We start from the raw sequence: 5,458 nt of genomic DNA on the forward strand, positions 1-5,458 counted from the left end.
GAGAGAGAGAGAGAGAATCCCAAGCAGGCTCCATGCTCAGTGCAGAGTCCAACACGGGGCTCGATCCCACGACCCTGGGATTGTGACCTGAGCCAAAATCAAAAGTCAGACACTCATCTGAGCCACCCAGGCACCCCGATTGACGTTTTAGATGCCTTCATGGAATATGGAGCTTCAGCAAAGCTTGAGTTACATTCTTGCGGAAAGGTATTGAATGATTTCTGGGTATAATATAGTAGGTCCCTTCACTTTTAGGAGAATAGCAAATCTAGCTTCTTTGTACAAACTTAGAGCTTATCCAAAGATTTTCTCCTTTAACCTCATATCTCTTAGAAATGTAATGTGTTTACGCTGTTTTTTCTATGCTCGAACAACATATATATTAATACTTTTTCTTTCTTAGATGTAGTAAAAAGCCATTTTTTTTTTAAAGAAAGAAAGGGAAGGGCGCCTGGGCGGCTCAGTTGGTTAAGCGTCCGACTTCGGCTCAGGTCATGATCTCACAGTTCATGGATTCGAGCCCTGCGTCGGGTTCTGTGCTGACAGCTCCGAGCCTGCTTTGGATTCTGTGTCTCCATCTCTCTGCTCCTCCCCCACTCACGCTCTGTCTCTGTCTCTCTCAAAAATAAACATTAAAAATTTTTTGAAGTTGCCCATAATAAACAGTTACAAAATGACCGTGATATTAGAGCCGATATTCTAGTGGAAGAGACAGACAATAAATAGAATACTAAGCAGAAAAATATCTCAGACACTGATCACCCTTATGGAAAAAAACTGAGTCAGGAGAGGCGGATATATTGCACCTGCTTGGGTGATATATTCATTTCCTGTGGCTGCCTGCAACAACTCAGTGGCTTAAAGCAACACACATTTATTTTCTTACAGTTCTGAAGGTGGGAAACCCAAACAAAAATCAGTTTCACCGACTGAAATCAACCATTGGCAGGGCTGCCGTTCCCTGAGGCTCTGGGGGAGAATCAGTTTCCTTGCCTCTTTCAGCTTCTGGAGCTGTGTTCCTTGTTTTCTTTGGCTCTGCCCCTTTCCTCCTGCAGTGTAGCCTACATTCTGTGTTACATTGTCTCTGTTTCTGTCCTGCTGTTGGATCTCCTTCTTGTAAGGACGTTTGTGATTATCCTTGGGGCACACCTCGGTATCTCAAGTGCCTTAACTTCATCACACTTGCAAAGTGTGTTGAACCCAGAGATCAAGGGCTCAGAGGTCTTTGCAGACCATTTTCCAGCCTATCCAAGGAGTGTTGCCAATTTAAGTTTTATTTTTTTACTTATTTTTGAGAGAGAGAGAGAGACAGCATGGGAGGGGCAGAGAGAGGGGGAAAGGGAGAATACCAAGTGGGCTCCACACTGCCAGTGTGGAGCCCGACATGGGGCTCAAACCCAGGAACCATGAGATCAACCTGATGCTGATCAAGAGAGATGCTTGGGGCGCCTGGGTGGCTCAGTCGGTTAGGCGTCCGACTTCAGCCCAGGTCATGATCTCACGGTCCGTGAGTTTGAGCCCCGCGTTGGTCTCTGTGCTGACAGCTCGGAGCCTGGAACCTGCTTCAGATTCTGTGTCTCCCTTTCTCTCTGCCCCACTCCTGCTCATGCTCTCTTTCTACCTCAAAAATAAATAAAACATTAAAAAAATTTTTTTTTTTTAAAAAGTGAGATGCTTAACCAACAGAGCCACCCAGGTGCCCGGGGAGTATTGCAGTTTGAATCGATGAAAGGAACTTTATGGAAGGTTTGAGGGAGAGGAGGGAGGAAGCCACACAGAGATCTGGGGGGAGAGCCTTCCAGACAGAGGGAGCAGTGACCAGTGACCGCAGGGGCTGAGGAGGCTGGAGGAAGTCATTCTGAGGTGGGACCTAATTATCCCTGCCTCCTGGTGTTCAGCCCCTTGAGTAACCCCCTCTCCTTGACCGTGGGCTGGATGTAGGGATGTATTTTAAGGGATGGAGTCCAGCAAAAGTGATGGACTGTCCCTTCTGACACCAGATTACAAAAAGACAGTGACTTCTATCTTCTCTGCACCTCAATCCGGCGCCTCATGCTTCTCCCGATGAAGCCAGCTGCCTTCAGAGACGCCCGTGTGGCCGGGACCTGAAGGTGGTCCCCGCCACCAGCCCCCAGAGAAGTGAATCTTGGCGACAACCACCTGGTGAGCTTAGCGGTGGGTTGCTTCCGAAAGAGGAACTGGGCTATCTGCAGCTGCTTGCAATTCCTGACCACAGAACCCGTGAGACGAGGCTGTTGTCGCCCGTTACATTTGGGGGTGATTTGTTGTACGCATTGGCCAACAAGTGCAGGTCCGGCACCTGCACGGAAAAGCCAGGAAGCCAAAGTGTGTCTGGGAGGGGCGCTCGGCGGGAGGGGGCGGGGTGCAGGGGGAACAGTGGGAAATGACGTCAGGCAGGTTAGCAGAACACTTAGTAGGATGCCTGGCTCATGTCGGTCTGGTACTCAATTTCCTTTCATCATAATCTCAGTTTCATCATATTCTTGGGTGGCTCGGTTGGTTAAGTGTCCCTGTCTGATTTCAGCTCAGGTCATGCTCTCACGGTTCATGGGTTCAAGCCTGCTTGGGATTCTCTTTCTCTCTGCCTCTCCCCCATTTGCGCGCGCTCTCTCTCTCTCTCTCAAAATAAATAAATAAATAAATAAATAAATAAACATTAAAAAAGAGGTATTTTATTAAAAAAATAAGATGTCCTTCCTCCTTTCCCCCCACTTGAATAAAGTAACCAGGGATAGCATGGGGGAGGCCAGAGATGGGGTCTGACCCAGTTGTTGGGGGGGGGGGGAGTCAGGGAGAGCTTCCTGGAGGAGGGGATGTCTCTGAGACCTGGAGGTGTGTTGAGGAATAGGAATGAGCAAGGGTAGGGTGGGGGAGATGGCATTGTAGGCAGAGGACATCGCTGGAGACAAATAGGAAGCAGGGGAGTAAGCAGCGAGATGGGGCCAGTTGCTGCGTGGAAAGGCACAAGCCTCTCGGAAATGGAAATGGAAGGTGATGAGGGAGGTGGGGCAAGCTAAGGGCAAAATACAGGCTGGCACCCCCCCCCCCCCGCAGGTGGAAAATGTGTGATATTCCCCAGACCTCCTGGCTCCCCATGAACAAAGGAAAGGGGTTTAAGTGCTTGCCGCGGTGATTGTGGGGAACTAAGGCAAATGAAAACTTAAATTCCCTTACTGCCTCCAGCCCATTGGCACGTCCTTGAAACCGACAGAGTGACCTCCCTCCAGGAGCTCAGCTGCCTGGATGATGACACTTTGCTGGGGGCAAAAGGGAATCTTGGCTTAACATTATCCTGACCCCCCAGGATCCTGTAAATGTATTTCTTTTATCTCAACTGCCCCCAAAATATGCTGGCAATCCTACTCCAAGTTTATGCCCCCCCCCATATACATCTGAAGGGTCTCATGACTGAGTTTTGTTGTTGTTGTTGTTGTTGTTTACAAAAGGTAATACATGGCGTTTCCCTAGCAACAGCTAGCCCCTCAAGGTCCCGGAAACCTTGCTTCCGGGATTCCTTTAGAGATGTACTATCCCTGACCCCCTCCCCAACCTGAGGGTAAATAATGAGTTACCCCTCACTTCACGACCCCAGTGCAGCTCTTCCTGCCCACGGGTCTTGTCCCGGCGCTTTAATAAAATCACCTTTTTGCACCAAAGACGTCTTTAAGGATTCTTTCTTGGCTGTCAGACGCTTAACCGACTGAGCCACCCAGGCACCCCGCTTCCCCAGCCTTAGCCACTGACTGGCTCTGTTTGCCAGTCTCAAGGCACCCCCACGTGACTTATGGGTTCAGAACGCACATTTGACCGTTTCCCTCCCCCCTGCTTATTTACTCTTTCCACAAATATTTATCGATGTCCTACTTTGTGCCAGGCACAGTAGCAAGGACTGCAGTATGGGAGTGAACAAAATGGACAAAAGTCCCTGTCCTTATGGATCTGACCTAAACGAAATAAATAAGTCAAATATTTAGCATGTCGGGTGGTTACATGGGCTCCGAAGAAAAATAAAGCAGGAAAGGCAGATATGGTGGGTAGTGTGTGAGGTGTGTGTGTGTGTGTGTGTGTGTGTGTGTGTGTGTAAGGGGTTAAGTTTAATTTGGTGCCACCGAGAGCAAGGACCTGAAGAACGTGAGGACGTCCAGACATATCAGGGGAAAGAACATTCTAGGCAGAGGAAAGAGCAGGTGCAAAGGCCCTAAGGTGGGATGTGCCTGGAGTGTTCTGGAAACAGCAAGGAGGATAATGTGGCTGAAATAGAATGAGCTAGGTGGGAGAGGAGGGGATTAGAGAGGGAAGGTGGGTTGGTGTGGGGGTGACCGGGGGGGGGTACAATCGTTACAGTTCTGTAGGCTGCTATCAAGATGTTTGGCCTGGCCCTGCCCCCTCCCTCCAGCTGCATTCTCTCTACTCTCTCTCTTTGCTTCTCTCCTTCCAGCACGCAAGCTTCCAGTGCTTTCTTCTGGCCACAGAGATTTTGTGTACAATATTCCCTCTGGTTGGAGCACCAATACCGTTTCCACTTCTCTCACGTATCCCCTTTAGTACTTTCTCGTACTTCCTGTCTCTATTCAAACCTCATTTCCTCCACAAAGGCTTTTCTGACCACTCCACACCCCGTTGTCAACAGCCCATTTTCTGTATGTAGCCCCTATGGTTTCCAGAATGTTTCCATCACAGCGCTTGTCATACTTGTAACCATATATTCCCTTGTAGGTTTAATCTTTGTTCTTTGAGGACAGGAACAGGGGCTGTCTTGGCCACCTTTGGGTTTCCAGGCCCTAGCACAGTAGAGGCCCCATTTCTATTTGTTGAATAATCACACAAAAGCTGCTAGCATTTACTGAATGCTTAGTATGAGCTAAACCCAGTTTTAACTGCCTTATGTGGGTTTATTTAAGCATGATCTACATTGTAGATAATCTAATTGTTCCTACTTTGCGGGTGAGAAGTTAATTTGACCAAGGTCACACAGCTAATAGACAGTGGAGCCAGGATTTGGACCCGGGCATTCTGATTCCAGAGTCCACACCTTAGCCGACAAGCCACAGTGCCTTTGCATTACTGCCTGATGGCAAACAGTAGGCGGTCACTAAATGGGAGGAGTTATTTCTCCCCAGAAAAATCTAGGGCACAGCAGGGATTTTATAGATGCATGTTTTGTCTCGTGCGGCGAAGACATTCCTTAACCGTGGGGTCTGTAGGGGTCCCCAATTTTCCTGTCATTTCCTTTCGACTATTTGCTAGATGAACTACGTAGATGCAGAGAGACCAAACAGTAATGAATGGGATCGATTATCTCGGTTCTCTCCCTTCATGTTTTGTTCTTGGCACTCTGCGATCCTCAGCGACGCCTCCGACACCTCCTCTCCCCGGGTCCGCCCCCCTCCGTCCCCGCATTGCAGTGCGCACGCGCATTATCCCCCGCCCCAGTAGA

Source organism: Felis catus, chromosome E2 (genome assembly GCF_018350175.1).
Source record: "Felis catus isolate Fca126 chromosome E2, F.catus_Fca126_mat1.0, whole genome shotgun sequence".
NCBI lineage: Eukaryota > Metazoa > Chordata > Mammalia > Carnivora > Felidae > Felis > Felis catus.